This window comes from Tupaia chinensis, unplaced genomic scaffold (assembly GCF_000334495.1).
Source record: "Tupaia chinensis unplaced genomic scaffold, TupChi_1.0 Scaffold142961_1, whole genome shotgun sequence".
Lineage (NCBI taxonomy): Eukaryota > Metazoa > Chordata > Mammalia > Scandentia > Tupaiidae > Tupaia > Tupaia belangeri.
Window position 1 is genome coordinate 2,044,321 of NW_006202806.1, and position 17,397 is coordinate 2,061,717.

A 17,397-nucleotide genomic window follows, 5' to 3' on the forward strand; every position below is an offset into this window, starting at 1 on the left:
TGGGCAGTTAAATATTTTGATGTGGTACTTTTGAATCAGATTCTCCCCTTTCTCAGGGTTTATTGTTGTTGCTGTTGTTAAATGCCACTAGTTGATTGAGAAGAGTATGCGTGTATATATTCCTTGTCATATATTCACACTGAAGTCTCTGTTTCTTAGCTTGTGTTCAGCTAGTGTTTTTGTTTGTTTGTTTAATTTTGCTAGAGGGTACCTGTGCTCTTTGGAGAGAGAGAGATAGGGGATAGGAGAAGTGAGAAAGTGCGCCCCATGGGGTATGGTTTTGCCACAATCCATTCTTGTCCATTTCTTTCCCTTTCTGGGATATTGGGCATGCATGAAAACACTCCTGGAGTGTTTTTCTCTTTTCTCTTATAATTATGGAAAATTTTATTTTATTTATCATTATTTTTCACTTTAACCAGAGAGAGACAGAGAGAGAGAGAAGGAAAATGAGAAAGCAAGTTGTCAGGTTCAAGACTCAAGCCACGGTCATCCATGTCGGAGTCCAACCCTTTAACCACCATGCCAATAATCGGACCTGTCCTGCAGTGTTTTTCAAGCTGCTGGGTCTAGGACTTGAATTTCATGGTTGGCATTGTGGAATCCAGTTCATGTAATCATCAGGCTATGGAGTAGCTCCCCTCAAATAGTGTTTTGACAGAGATTTCTTTGAATGCAAGAAAAACAAACAAATAAACAAAAATATACCTCTCCCAGTATTTGCAGATTGTCTTTCTGAAGGCATTCACTTTGAACACCTCTCCAGGCTTGTAATAAGCCTGAGCAACAGCCTGATATAACAGTTCGGGGTCTTCTAAGGAATTTTCAGAACATATGTCTTGCCTGGGGCATGCATGTTACTTTCATTCTTTAATTGACAAATAAAAATTGTGTATATTTATGGTAAATAACATGTTTGATATATGCATCTATTACGGAAATCAAGCTAATTATCATACGTAATATTTTACTTTATTGTGGTAAAAACATTGAAAAATTTTTAATTTGCTTAGTAATTTCCATTCTTCCTTTTTTTTTTTTGAGATTTTTGCTATAGGGTACATGCTGCTGTTAAATATAGTGGCCACATAATAGCATGCATCTCTTCAACCTTCCCTTGATAACCACCATTTTATTCTCTTCTTATATAAGTTCAATTTTTTTTTTTTAAAGATTCCATGTACAATGTCATGGAATCTTTGGGCAATATCTGTCTTTCTCTGTCTGGTTTTTATCTCTCAATGTAATGTCCTTCAAGTTCATCCATTTTACTGCAAATGACAGGATTTCCTTTATTTTAAAGGCCAAATATTATCATATTGTGTGTGTGTATATTTTCTTTTTGTTTCATTTTTTAAATTTACATTCATTCACTAAGCATCATCACAGCATACAAAATGTGATTTCCTGGGCTGGCAGATGCCGTGGTGGTTAAAGGCACTGGATTCCCACATGGCTGACCACAGTTTGAGTCCCAAATCAGGGGGCTTGCTTTCTCCCTTTCCATTTCTTTCTGTCTCTCTTTGATCAAATTAAAAATAATAACAACAAATGGAATTAAACAAAAAAAATTTTAAAAACAAAAGAAAAAAATGTGATTTCCCATCCAGAATACCCTTTATAGTGGCTTAATCATACATGTTGTTGTCAACAAATAATTTTCTAGGGACCCGCAGTTAGCATAATGGCTATGTCGCTGGACTCCCATGTAGTTCATTGTGGTTTGAGTTCTGGACTCAGTGGCTTAAACTTATGCCGGGTGCGTGTGCGTGTGTGCCCAAGATCCTGAGAGGAGAATGGAGGAGAAGGGATTGCGGCATGGCCATCCACTCTGGGGGGTGATTTCTTGCTTTCTGTCTCTCTATCTCTCTGTCTTTCTGGAGAATGCATGCTCTCTATAGAAAAAAAACTCTCAAAAAATAATTTTCCATTTCTTGTTTTATATATATATATATATATATTTCTCCCTATTTCTCACCCTCTGCCATTTCCCACCCTCCTCCTACACTGTCTCTGATATCTATAGTTGCTTTCCACTTCTTTTCCTCCCCCCAACATTTTATTGATTCACAAAATATCTTAATTAATCTAACTACTTTCAATAGCAAATTCATCTTTTATATATAAAAGATGAATTTTATATATACACACGCATATACATACGTACACACACAGATACACATGTCTGACTTTAGGAATGAAACTCTGAGTAGAATGATTCTATCTTCTACATCTGAGATTCAATCTTCTGTATGATCTAGTCTGCTTTTAATACTTTCAAGGGAATTTTTATTTATTACAACCTTCATCTCTAATAGTTCCATTTGTTTTTTTTTTATGGTGTGTGTATTTCTTCTTTAAGATTGTGCAAGAACTTCCTCACCTCCTGGAATTCATCAGCTCTTTTCTCCTGCTTCTTCTGGAGTTCATTGTCTCTGTTCTCTCATATCTCTGTTAGCTTTGCCACTATGAATATTCTAAATTCTTTATCTGACATTTCCATGAGTTCCGTTGTACTGTCTGTGGATGAAGAAGCATTATTCTTTTCCCTTGGAGGAGAGGTATTTTCTTGCTTTCTCATATTTCTTGTGCCCCTGCAGTGACTTATGTTCATCTGATGGGTTGTAAGTTCCTTCCTACTTCTTGAAGTTCATTCTGAGCATTCAGAGGCATGCAGGAGAAGGCGAACTGCAATCTCTCCTCCATTCCATTTTTCACCCACTCTAGAAATTAATTTGGAGGGTGAAGTATCAACATAAAATCTTAATTTTTAGTCCCATTCAGGAGACGCCATACTTCCATACACATCCCAGAATGAGTTTTGCCATTCATTTCAGTAGTATATGTAACCCATCGGTGATGGCCAAAAAAATTGCTGATTATCTTCATAGTATTTGTATTTGTTTCCATATTTATCTTCTTCCACTAATGTACCAACCTTCACATTGTTTTTCCTGAAAAAAATTCATAGGTAGCCATGAAGTCTGTCTTGGCTGCTGACCTGCTGCAGCCCCCGCTTCAGGATTTGTATTAACTTTTTTCTTTTAAATTAGAGATTTTTTGCTATGGGGAGCATGTGCTCACCAGATAGACAGAGAGAAACAAAGAGAGAAAGCAAGAAATCACCCCCCAGAGGGGCCAGTCATGCTGGAGTCCTTTCTCCTTCATTCTCCTTCTGGGATTTTGGGTACACGTGCACACATGCTGGGCATGCATTTCAAGCTACTAGGTCCAGGACTTGAACTGCAGTTGGCCATGTGGGAGTCCAGCAACTTAACCACTATGCCACCTGCTGTTCCTTACTCTAATTTTTCTTAAATCCATTTATTTGTTGATGGACACTTAGGTTGATTCAATATCTTGGGTATTGTGACTAATACTTGCAATGAACATAAAAGTTCAGATATTTCTTCAAGACTCTAATTTCATTTCCTTTGAATGTATATCTAGTAATTGGATTGATGATAATATTGTAGTTTCATTTTTAACTTTTTAGGAACTCCATACTTTTTTCCATAATATCTATACTATTTTACATTCCCACTAATGCTGTATAAGAGTTCTCTTTTCTCCACATTCTCACCAACAATTTTTTTTTTTTTTGATTATAGCCATCCTAATGGCTGTGGGGTTATATCTCATTGTGTGTACATGGGTTTCAAAATTTGCCCTCACACATGGGTGCTTGTGATTACCTCTAATTTCCCAAAGAAATCCTCCCCCAGGCCTTAGACAATGTGTTATTTGAGCAATATATTTTATTTCAGTCATCTGATGGTTATTCATCTGCGATACAATTAAGCACCATTCACTTCTTTCCTAGTTTGAATCAGTACAAGTTAGGGAAAATGAAGATGAGCACCTTGCATTATCCTTCAGCTAGCCCTCAGATGGGTTAGAACAGATATAGACCATAACTTATAAATAAGTCCTGTGTTGCTCTTTTGGAAACAAGGACTAGGGTTCCACACTGGAAATGGCAGTGTTCAAGACTGCTGCTAAGCTGGAGAGAGGGCAAGGCTTGGGCAAAAAAAAAAAAAAAAAAAAGTCACAAACTTTTCTAATAATTTTTAATTACCCTTTTTTTTTTTGATTCAGCATTCATTTTCTTGCTGTAAACTTTTGGCTGTTTTTTCACAGTTCTGACAAAGCTGGTTTTCACTGCTTGCTTTTTGATATTTCTTTGGGGGTACTAGTATTTGGAGCTACCTTCTCCAGCACTTTGTGGATGCCTTGTTCCTTCCTTTCTCCCTCCCTCCCTTCCTCCCTTCCTCCCTTCCTTCTTTCCTTCCTTTCTTCTTCTCACCCACCCACCCTCTCTCCCCCTCTCCCTCTTTCTCTCTCTCTCTCTCTCTCTCTCTCTCTTCATTCTATCTATCTATCTATCTATCTATCTATCTATCTATCTATCTATCTATCTATCTATCTATCTATCTATCTATCTATCTATCTATCTATCTATCTATCTATCTATCTATCTATCTATCTATCTATCTATCTATCTATCTATCTATCTATCTATCTATCTATCTATCTATCTATTTGCCAGAGGGTGTATGGGCTCACCAGATAGAGACAAAGAGACAGAGAGGGGGAAATGGAGAAAGCACCCCGGAATGGGACATGGTCACAGAGTCACTCCTTCTTCTCCATATTTTCATCCTGTTGGGATTTTGAGCACATGTGCACATGTACGTGGCATTTTTCTAGAGCCACAGGATCCAGGATTCAAACCATTCAGTTAGCCATGTGGATTCGGCTTCCTTAACCACTATGCCATGGAGTGAGAGCAATGTTTTGTTTCTTGTAATAAAGTTTTGGTTATATTTTCTAGACAATTAATGATGTACACCTTTTTTCATGCACTCATTGATTCTATAAATATATTTTGTGAAGTATCTTTTCCAGACTTTTACCAATCTACCATTTTTTGAGAATTATTTTATTTATTATTATTATTTTTTTAAAAAAATTTGCTATAGGGCACATGCATTCACAGGGGGGGAGAGAGAGAGAGAGAGAGAACGAGCGAGCAAGCCACTAGGTCCAGGATTGGAACCACGGCTGGCTGGCCATTTGGGAGTCCAGTACAATAACCACCATGACACCTGCTGGTTCTATATTCACCAATTGTTTCTTAAGAGGTTTTTGCCACAGGGCACATATGCTCACCAGAGAGAGAGAGAGGGGAACAGAGACAGTGAAAGGGAAAGTGAGAAATCATCCCCTCTCCAGGGGGATGACCACATCACAATCCCCTCTCTTCTATTCTCTTCCTGGTATCTTGGGCACTCACTCAAACACACCCAGCGTGAGTTTCAAGCCACTGGGTCTGGGACTTGAATTGTGGTCAGTCATGTAAGAGTCCAGTGACGTAATCACTACGCTATCTGCTGGCTCCATACTTTTGCCAATTTTTAACTAAGCATTTTATTCTTATATTATAGAGTTGCAGGCATTATTTATATATTTTGGATAAATCCAACATACAGATATGTGCAATGTGAATAACTTTGCTTATCTTGGTTTGTCTTCCATTGATGAAAAGCAGATTTTAAATTTTGTTGAATTTAAAATGATTTTTTTCTCTTCCTATCTAGGGTTTTTGTGCCCTCTCAGAGACATATTTGCTTAGTCTTAGGTCATAAACATATGGTACTCTTTTCTTTTAGACTCTTCACATTTTTAGATTTTACAATTATACTTACAATATATTTCATACTGATTTTTGTGCATAGTCAAATGCTTATGTCCATAAGCATTCGCAAGGTTCAATATTTCTCATACATATATAGAGCTGTTCCAGCAATATGTGTTGAAGAATTTATTTCCTCTTTGTATTTTTTGGCATGTGTACAAAAAAGAAATGGAATAAAAACTTATATGTGCAGTTCAATTTCTGGACTATCTATTGGGTTCCATTATTCTGTGTGTCAAGACTTATACTAAAACCGTACTATACTGATTGTTTTTGATTTAACATTTAAAATAAATCTGGAAGTCAGGTAATGTGAGTGCTCTTACTTGGTTCTTTTTCACAATTGTTTTGGCTGTTTTATGTCATTTTCATTTTTAAACAAATTTAAGAGTCAATTTGCCAATTACTAAAAATTGGTTGCTACATTTTTAACTGAGATTATGTTAGATTGGTGGATCAATTTAGGGAGAATAAATTTCTTAACTCTTTTCCTATCTAAAGCATGCTTTAGCTCATTTACTGAGATAGTCTTTGATTTCTCTCAGTGTTTTTCAGTTTTCAGTGTAGAATTTTGAACATCTTTCATTAAATTTATTACTAAAATATTGGATCTCATTGTATGGCATTATGTGTAAATTGACTTGCTATTAAAATTATTTTTCAATTGTTCTCTAATCTTATAATTAATTGCTATATATTGATCTTATATCTTGTGACTTTGATAAATTCATTTATTAGATCTAGTCAATATTTTTTATTATGGAGTATTTGGGGTCTTCTACATAACTTTTATGAATAGAGACCATTTTATTTCTTTCTTTAAAATCTATATACTACAAATTTTCTTTTGATTTTTATTTATTGGATGACCACAAACTCCAGTAAATATTAAATAAATGTGATGACAATGACATTGACGATTTGCTCCCATTCTTAGGGAGGAAACTTTGAAACATGTGCCCTAAAATAAATGATATTCTGCTTTCAGAAGACTGTATTATAATTATAAAAATTATAAAATGTACTGTGTAATTAAAAATATACTATGTGTTTTTTAAAACTCCTACTAATACATTTGCAGTTATTAACCATTTTTGCCATTAAATTGCCCAAGTGATTAACTGGCCAATGGAAAGTGAGCAGAAGATAGTTTGGGGCCAAGATTGTTAATTATCTGGCTTACCTTCTTCAGCCCCTCTTCTCCTTGCTGCTTGGTACAGCATCACAGGGCAAATCAGAAGCCACAAGATGGGACCAGCAGATAGCATACCAGTTATATTGCTGGACTCCAACATGGCCAACAGTGATTCAAGTCTCCAACCTGGTGGCTTCAAAATCATATCGGGCTCTTGTGTATGTGCCCAAAATCCCAAGAGGAGCATGGAGAAGAAGGGATTGTGGAGTGGCCATGGGGGTGGAGGATTCTCACTTTTCCTCTCACTGTGTCTGCCTGTCTCTCTCTCTGGCAAGTACACATACTCTAAGGCAAAAACCTCTAAAAAGAAAGCAACAAGACAACAAACTATAGGGAGGACATAGCCGGGCCTGTATAATCCACATTTGCTTGTAACATGACTGAGACAAATTTCTATGCTATTCATGCCCTAAGGACACTTGGAATATTGGGTCATTGGAAAAGTTGTGATTCACTTTTGCATAGAAAAACATAAAAAAAAAAATCATGACCTTTCAGGTGACCCAAAATAATTAAATTAGGTTTGGAGGGTGTCTTATTAAATCTGTAAACTTTCTTAACTCTGTAATTCTGACATTTGTAGTTAAAAGAAAATATAGCTGGCCAGCCCATGTTATGGTGGCTAAGGCAGTTGGACCCCATATAGACTACTGTGTGGTTCGAATCTCAGACCTGCCAGCTTGGAAAACACATTGGGTGCATGTGCATACATGCCCAACATCCTGAAAGGAGGAAGAAATGAAAGAGAAAGGACTGAGGTGTGACCATTCCCCATAGGGAGTATTTTCTCACTTTCTCTCTCTTTCCAGTGAGAGCACACAAATCTGGATTCAATCTGCATTCAACTATGTGGGAGTCCAGCAACATAAACATTATGTCATCTGCTGGTTCTGACCTAGGATCTTTCTGAACCACTATGCCAAAAATAAGAGTCCCATGAAAAGGAAATATGTAAGTAGGAGCTATTCTTGATCCCTTTCTCAGCCTGTTGCATGTATTCTCAGAATTAAAGAATTCATTGAAATTAAATTTTCATGAATAGAGTAACATAAATAGCTCAGTAAATTCTCCAAATTAGTGGTTCTCAAATTGTAGTCTCTAACACCAGCATCATCTAGGAATTTATTGGAAATGCAAATGTTCAGGCTCCATCCCAGATCTATTGAATCAGAAACTCTGGAGCAGGATTTAGTAATTGTGTTTTAACTTGTCCTTTGGGAGGTACAGTAAGTGAATGTATACAAGAGATTACAAAGACTTACTATTAAAAGGAAAATAGAAAATATTTCACTAGAAAATCTCAGTATTAATTATTTGCATGACAATATTTTGAGTTAATTTGGCCAAAGTAATATTTTACCACTGTTAAATTAATCTGTATAATTTTACATTTATAAAAATGTGATTACTACAAAATTTTAAATTTCTTGTGCGACTGGCATTATATTTCTATTGGATAGTGCTGCTCTAAAAAATCCAAGTGTTTCAAGTTTTTCCCCTCATCTTTTAAGGATAAAGAGAATCTTTCTCAGGTCAGCAAGTGGTAGGTGGTTAAGCCACTGGATCCTACATACTAACCATGGTTCAATTCCTGGACCCAGCAGCTTGAAAAATATGCCAGGTATGTATGTATGTATGTGTGCACAAAATCCTGAGAAGAATGGAGAAGGGATTGCAGCCATTCCCTCCAGGAGGGAATGGCTTTTCCTCTCTCTCCCCCCAACGAGTACACTATATGCATCCTATGGAAAAAATCTAAAACAAACAACCAGCAACCAAAACAAACAAACAAATATCTCTTCCTGTATCTAATATATACATTGAATAATTGTTTCAATTCTTAATTTCCATGTATCGATCTAGGTTAAACTATTGAGTACCTTTCCTCTGAACTAGATAACCTTAACCTCATTCTTAAATATTACATTGTATAGTTGGTTGCTATTTGCAAATTTCCTTAGATTTCATCCTGAAGAATTTTTGCTAATCCTAAATATAATAATGTTGGTATATTTTGACTAAAATCACATCTCATGTTGTCATAACTTGATTACATCCCTATAATTGCCTGACAATATGGCTTATCAGTGATATGTAAAGTCTATAACAACATTTTAAAGAGTATTTACAAAATCTTTCTGCTTTTTCAAGATTTGTTAAATGTCCAGAATCATGTTTTTATTATTGTAACAATTGATTTTCAGTTCATTTGCACTAAAAGATGTACAACAAAGCTCATTATGACAAAAGTTAAGTCACTGAAAAATAAACAATCTATTCTCATTCATCTTTTTTTTTTTTTTTTTGGAGAGGTTTTTGCTATAGGGCATGTGCGCTCACCAGAAAGACAGAGACAGAGAGACGGGGAGTGAGAAATAACCCCCAAGGGGGGATGGCTACGCCGCAATCCCTTCTCCTCCATTCTCTTCTTGGGATCTTGGGCATGCACGTGTACATGCCTGGTGTCAGTTTAAGCCACTGTGTCCGGGACTTGAACTGCAGTCAACTACATGGGAGTCCAGGGACATAGCCATTACACCAACTGCTGGTCCCAAGAAATGGCCTTTCTAAACATAAGAATATGTCCAAAATAGTTAAGAAAAATGTTACCAAACTGATAACAGAAATGTTTAAAAACATTTTTCAATGCACCATAATCAGAGTAAAGTTTTAAAAATTACAAATGTATAACAAATGCATAACAAAACCTGGACTTCGGTGGCATGTACGTGTAGTCCCAGCTTCTTGGCAGGTTGAGGCAGGAGTGTCACAGTGTTGTGACCAGCACAGCAACATAGACAGATCCTGTCTGAAAGATCCAGGCATGACAATACACACCTGTAGTCTCAGCTACTTGTGTGGTTGTAGCTATTCCTGTAGTACCAACTACCCCAGAAGCTAAGGCAGAAATGGAGAGGGCATGATAATACCTGCCTATGTGGCAGAGAAGTGCAACATAGTCAGACCTTGTCTTAAAAAAGAAAATGGGCCAGGTCTGTGGCCTAACAATCCTCATAGTGTTACTTCACAGCCTATAGAAATTAAATTTCAGTTAAAGTATTACTTGAACAGGAAGAAAAAAATGCCTCAGTGGGAATTTCAAATTGGGATGTCTCCAAAACTCACATTTTACTGTTTTGTACCTCATAACCTTATTCTCCTGCTTTGCATCACCATTCTAAGTTGTCAGAAATCAGTGAGAGTTGATTACAAATAGTGAGAAAAGATAATAATTTGAATTCTAAAAGCCTGGAGTTTCAGGCCAGTGCCTGTTCTCAACATTTTTCCAATATTTTGTATATTCATTTCTTCATTCATTTTTGGTTCCAGTAATGGTATCATCTACTTCATTGTCATTGTTTCTACTACTGATTACTGATCAAGTGTAGTCTTACACAGACAGTAGGCCACAGGGAACAGTCTCATGGATAGCTACACATATCCACACATCCACACTCACTATTCTCTTTTGTTATGCAGCAAAGACACAGATCTTTTGTGATATTCTGATGGTAATTTGTTCCCAGGGGTAATAAAAAGAAAAATAGATGTTAGAAAAATAACAACAGGAAAAATAATATTAGGCTAGTGCAAAAGCAACTGAGGTTTTATTTCATGAATTTAAATCATTATAACTAGACTCAAATATATCTTTATCGATCAAAATAGGAACCATTATAGCTTCCTTTTGGCCGGAACCGCCATCTTCCAGTAATTAACCAAAATGACGAACACAAAGGGGCAGAGGAGAGGCACCCGATATATGTTCTCTAGGCCTTTTAGAAAACATGGAGTTGTTCCTTTGGCGACATATATGCGAATCTACAAGAAAGGTGATATTGTAGACATTAAGGGAATGGGTACATTCAAAAAGGAATGCCCCACAAATGTTACCATGGCAAAACTGGAAGAGTCTACAATGTTACCCAGCATGCTGTTGGCATTGTTGTGAACAAACAAGTTAAGGGCAAGATTCTTGCCAAGAGAATCAATGTGCGTATTGAGCATATTAAACATTCTAAGAGCAGAGATAGCTTCCTAAAACGTGTGAAGGAAAATGACCAGAAAAAGAAAGAAGCCAAAGAGAAAAGTACCTGGGTTCAACTAAAGAGCCAGCCTGCTCCACCCAGAGAAGCGCACTTTGTGAGAACCAATGGAAAAGAGCCTGAGTTACTGGAACCTATTCCCTATGAATTCATGGCATGGTGGGTGTTAAAAATAAACTAATCTGTGGTCTATATAAAAAAATAGGAACCATTATAGTCAACATATTTTTTGCCAACAAGAAATAAATTTGCTTATTCCTATAGCATAAAAATATGTGCTTTGGGGTCCAATGAACTCCTGGAAAGCATCTTCTGCTTCCTGTTGGTTATGGAAACATTTTCTCTGCAAAAAATTGTTGAGATGATTGAAGAAGTGGTAGCAGGTTGACGACAGGTCAGATGAATAAGATATATGAAGCAAAACTTCACACAAAACTCAATTCATTGAACTTTGGAAGTAATGGTTGTGCAACGTGCAGTTGGGCACTGGGTCCTTTCTATTGACCAATGCTGGCTGCAGGCATTGCAGTATTAGGTGCATTTCATCAACTTGCTGAGCGTACTTCTTATATGTAATGGTTTCACTGGAATTCAGAAAGCTGTAGTGTATCAGAACCCATCACATAGTGACCATGATCTTTCCTTTGGTGCAAGTTTGGCTTTTTTTTTTTTTTTGAACTTCATCTCAGTCCAACCACTGAGCTGGTCATCTCTGGTTGTATAAAGTCCACTTTTTGCTGCATGTCACAATCTGATTGAGAAATGGTTTGTTGTTACTGTGTAGAATAAGAGAAGGTGACACTTCAAAATGACAATTTATTTGATTTTCAGTCTGCACATAAAGCACCCACTTTTCGAGCTTTTTCCATTTCTAATTTGGTTCAAATGCCAAATGATTGTACAGTAGTGAACTATGAGTTCTTTGACAACTTCTCATGTAGTTGTAAGAGGAACAGCTTCAATCATTGCTCTCAATTGTTCGTTGTCAACTTCTGATGGCTGGCCACTATGCTCCTTGTTGTTGAGGTACTTGTTTGCTTTGCAAAACTTCTTGAATCACCATTGCACTGTATGTTCATTAGCAGTTCCTGGGTCAAATGTGTTACTGATGTTGTGAGTTGTCTCTACTGCTTTGTGATCCATTACAAACTCGAATAATAAAATGGCTCATATTTGCTTTTTGTGTAACATGATTATCATAGTCTAAAATACATATAAAATAATCACCAAGTAAATAGAAAAACAGTAAGTGAGAAAGGTGCATTAAAATGATGTATAACAGTGACTAGCAGGCGGCATGGTTGGTTAAGGCTCTGTATTCCCACATGGCCAACCACACAGTTCAAGTCCTGGACCTGGTGGCTTGCTTTTTTCATATTCTCTCTCTCTCTCTGGTGATCATGTGAGCTCTATAGCAAATTAAAATAATAATAATAATAATAATAATAATAATAAAATTATTATTTTTTAAAGATTAAAAAATGATGTATAACATAACCTCATTTATTTAAGAATTTATATATCACCAAGCAGCAAATTTCAACAATGCAAAGCTGCAATTACTTTTGCACCAAATTAATAATTGTCAGATCTTAAATATATAAAATAAATTCTGGTATCATGATAGTGTAAGAGAAAAATTGTCCCAGTCCTATCTTTAGCATATCATCTGTACCTCATTCTTACAAATCTCATTTTCATTTTCCTGGATTGGTCCTTCTTTTAATCCTGGATTTGAGTTGCATGGTCCTTGTTATGGTTTGAGTGTATCGCCCCAGATTCATATGATGACATTTGGCTGTGATGGAATTAAGATGTGGAACATTAACTTTTAAGTCATCAGGTAAGGCCTTCATGATTGAATCTTGGTGAGTTTTTAAGGAGAGGGAATGTGATATGCACAGACGCAGGCATGTACATGCTCTTGCTCTGCCTCGCCATGTGATGTCCTGAACCACCTCAGGAATCTGCAGAGAGCACGCATCAGCAAGAAGGCTCTCACTAGATGCAGATCTTAGACTTTGGACCTTCAGAATCATGAGCTAAATCAACTCCTATTCTATAAATCAGCTGGTTTCAGGTAATTAGTTATTAAACAACAGAGAATGGACTAAGAGTCCCCTTATCTTCAATAAGTATACTGGTGCCACAGAGAAAATAAGTTTTACCTAATAGTGAAATTCTTACAGAGTGGGCATGTTGGACAATTATTGAGTTGTCAGAAAAGCCGTGAAAAACAGGAAAAAATACTTTATGACTTTTCCAACAACCCAATAATAAAGAAAAAAATGGGAGTCAGCAAACATGCAGAACATTATAATAAATATCTAAAAAAATGGCTTCCTGGTACCAAAGGGCCTGCATCTATTTCTGTCTTTTGCTCTTTATATACTCTAAATTGTTTAAACTCTCTTGATTCCAGTTTCCTCATCCCTAAAAGTACAGATAAACAATAATCGTTACCATGTAGGGTTACTGTGAGAATTAAATATATTAATGCATATCAATCAATTTAGTTAATGCAGGACACACCCTAGATAAATTTCAACTTATTTTTATTATGACTTGTTTATTTAGACATAATATATATCTTGAAACTGAAATGATATAGTAAATCCTTAGTATAGCCTTTGTAAACAGAAAACATATACAATTGTAAAACTTTCACAGTTTAAATTGAATTAGTCAAACAATAGCTCAAAGATAAGATATAGATCAATAGGGAGACATAAATACGACACTGGAGGGCTGATGAGACGAATTGAAAACCAAAATATCACCACTACAAATCTAAAAAATAAATAAGAAATATCGCAGAAAATAAACCTGAATGAAAGTCAAATCAATCAAAAGGAGAGAAGCTTTTTTATTTCCTTAGGAATGGAAAGAGATAATGATATAGAGAAGACGATTACACCAAATAGAAGAAAAGAATCTTTGAACAAGTGTCAAAGATGAACTAGTATAAGGAGAACTGACATCCTGAAAGAAGGACCTCTATAAATAAAACAAATGACATTTAAAAGTATACTACAGGGATATTTCATTGAAACACCAGGAGTTACTTCTACTAACCCCTTTTTTTTGCCCCTTAACCTTATTTGCAGTAATATCTCAACTAAAATAGCTTTGTTTTAAGAGCTTGACAGAGTTAAATGCTCTTTGCAAATTATAATGTATTCCTATTGCCTACTTATTTATTTATTTATTTATTTATGAGAGGTTTTTGCTATAGGGTGTGTGTGCTTGCCAGAAAGACAGAGAGACAGAGAGATAGAAAGTGAGAAATCAGTGTCCCCCCTCCCCCCAGGGGGGATGGCCATGCTGCAATCTCTTCTCCTCCATTCTCCTCTCGGGACCTTGGGCATGTGAGCACACGCGCCTGGCATGAGTTTAAGCCACCGGGTCCAGGACTTGAACCATGGTCAGCTACATGCGAGTTCAGTGACACAGCCATTACACTAACTGCTGGTCCCTGCCTATTGATTTTAAAAGGTAAAATGTCAATTCATCTGTAGGAACTATGCAATAGCTTTATAAATTTCCTATGAAAAGCTGTTTGTGTTTGGTTTTCATTAATGAAACAATCAGTAAATTTACCTAATGTTTTTCTACTTTGTTAAATTCTAAATTTGAGAATTCAGGGAACTGTAGTAACAATATAAAATGGGAGCAGAAAAGAGATGTACTAAGGAACATCTCTTGGGTATTTAGTTTATTGATAATTATCTTTTCCTCCTTTCCTTCTTTCTTTTATTTTAGAAAGAGATTTTTGCTATGGTGCACATGCACTCAACAGAGAGACAGAGAAAAAAATCTGAGAAATCACACCCTAGGGGGATGGCCATGCTGCTGTGCCTTCTCCTCCATTCTCCTCTTGCAATTTTGAGAAAGCCCGCACACATGCCTGGTGTCAGTTTCAAGTCACCAGTTTCAGTCCAGGACTCAAATTGTAGTCAACCACATGGGAGTCCAGTGCCTTAATAACTATGCCACCTTCTGGCCCAATCATTTTTTCAGTGAAGCAAGAACATTGTCTTTCTTCCTTATCTCTCAGTATGAATGATTGCCATTTTTAATAAATTTGTACATAGTCCAGTAACATGCTCACTTATGTCTCAGAGGCAAACTGCGTAGCTGCTGAAAGCTCAGCCTTTGCAGCTAAGGTCTTTTACTGTCTGAACAGCTGGATGAAAACACAGAAAATGGCAAGCAGCCACCTGGTCCCCTTGAAATCCCTCTGCAAACAATGCCCCAACACTGAGGAGAAGGCAGCAACTATAGATTTCTTCTATAGCACAGACAGTTGCTTCTGAAAATCTTCCAAGCATTCTTTCTGTTGTTTCTTGGTGCACGCCCCCCACCATGAGTTTATTGAATTCACCTATAAATTATAGCCATTTGGGAACTGTGTTTTTAGTCTGAACCACCAGTCATCCCACAGATTACTTATTATTTGAAAACAGTAGGACATTTCGCATCCCCAAACTAATAATTATCTTTTGTTTATCAGAGCTAGGAAATTGAGAAATACATATCTCAAACCTGCCCTTGTTTCTGGTGAGTTATTATTTTTTGTAATCATATGTAAACATTATCTTTTTTTTTAACTTTTGTCTATCTTGTGTTTATCCACGAAAATTCCAAATCAATCCCATAACACTTAATATCTTACTAATAGATTCACGGTTATGTATATACTTTTTGTAATGATTACTGAATCACAAAATGTGTAAAAACGTTTTTTTAACTTAAAAAATAATTTAAGTAATGCCAGATCTGTGTCACTATAGTAAAATGCTGCTCAACAGAAGCCAGATCCCACATGGTGAATGCAGTTTGAATCCCCAGCCTGGCATGCCTGAAACACACCACGCACATGCATGGGTGCTCAAGATCTGAGAGGTTGGAGGACTTGAGGAAGGGGATTGCAGTGAGACCAGACCCTGTAGAAGATACTCATCTCTCTCTCCCTCTCTCTCTCTCACACACATTGTCATGCTCTGTCATGAATGAATAAAAAAATGTTAACTTCAGACTAATTTAAAAAATGTTATGCTGCTAGAACAAAAAATGTTCATATATTACACCAGATGGTGGCACAGTGGTAACACAACACTCTGTAACTCTAGACTTATACAAGTTTGTGTTCCAAGGCCTCCCTGTACACACCAGGTGTGTGTGGGACTCCACCCAGGCTGAGGCTGGGGTTGGACTGCAGCAACAGGACCCTGTTAGGGGTACTTGTCTCTCTCTCTCTCTTTCTCTCTCTCACACACACACTCTCTATCGCTCACATGAAAGAAATAAATAAAATAATGAATTCTAGTATACCTTTCACCTAGATTCCTCAAATGTTAATATATTACTATATCTTCTCCTACTTACTCTCATGATGCAGACATAATGCCTTTGTATTTCTATATATTTCAGTATTTTGCTTTTAAAAAAACCAAGGACATTCTCTCACATAACTATAGTATACTATCAAAATCTGAAAAATTAACATTGATACACTATTTTAACCTATTGACTTTTTCAGATTCCAGATTGATATCATTTCAACTATAATAAAAGAACAAGAAAAGAAATCTTTTCATTTTCCTGGGTCAGAATCCAAATCACATGCATTTAGATGTTACCTGTACTGTATTGTCTCCTTGATCTGGGAAGAGGTATTTTTTGTCTTTCATGATCTTGACTTTTTTTTTTTCGGAGAGGTTTTTGCTATAGGGCACGTGGGCTCACCAGAATGAGAGAGAGAGACAGAGACAGAGAGACAGAAAGCTAGAAATCACCCCTCAGGGGGGATGGCCACGCCACAATCCCTTCTCCTCCGTTCTCCTCTCGGGATCTTGGGCACGCACGCAAACACGCCCAGCGTGACTTTTAAGCCACCGGGACCAGGACTCGAACTGTAGTGGACTACATGGGAGTCCAGCAACATAGCCATTACGCTAACTGCTGGACCCAATCTTGACTTTTTCTTGAAGAGGGCAGACCAATATTTTGCAGAATGTTCCACATGTTTTTTATTTCAGTAGTCTAGAATAGTATAACTTCTAAAGATATCTAGGCATAAAAAAATCTTATTTGGACTTCAACTATCAATCCTATTAGTTTAATATCTGTGAACTTTCTATAAACCTTGGCTTATATAGGCAACTTATTGAGCTGTACAGCAAAATTTTAAGGTGTGCCCACTATGTGACAGGTATTTTGTTGTAGTCATGAGGGTAAATAATTTAAATGGGCATAGCATCATTCCTTGAGCATCACATGGCTATATATAGAAGTATATTTTTAGCTCTGGTATATCCTCTTATCCCTCCTAGTTTTGAGAAGGTGTGTGTAATTTTTTTGTTTGTGGATATTTTTGTTTATAGCTTGTTACCTTAACCTAACATCAGTCTTCACATGTAAAGGCAATAGAAATTCTTATAGGGGGGCCAGCAGAT

General features: G+C 36.6%; 1 pseudogene; it reads right to left on the reverse strand.

Annotated features, from left to right (window-relative positions):
• Positions 1-2,770: 2,770 nt before the first annotated feature.
• LOC114005172 (NADH dehydrogenase [ubiquinone] 1 alpha subcomplex subunit 12 pseudogene) lies at positions 2,771-12,619 on the reverse strand (annotated as a pseudogene).
• Between the last annotated feature and the right edge of the window lie 4,778 nt (positions 12,620-17,397).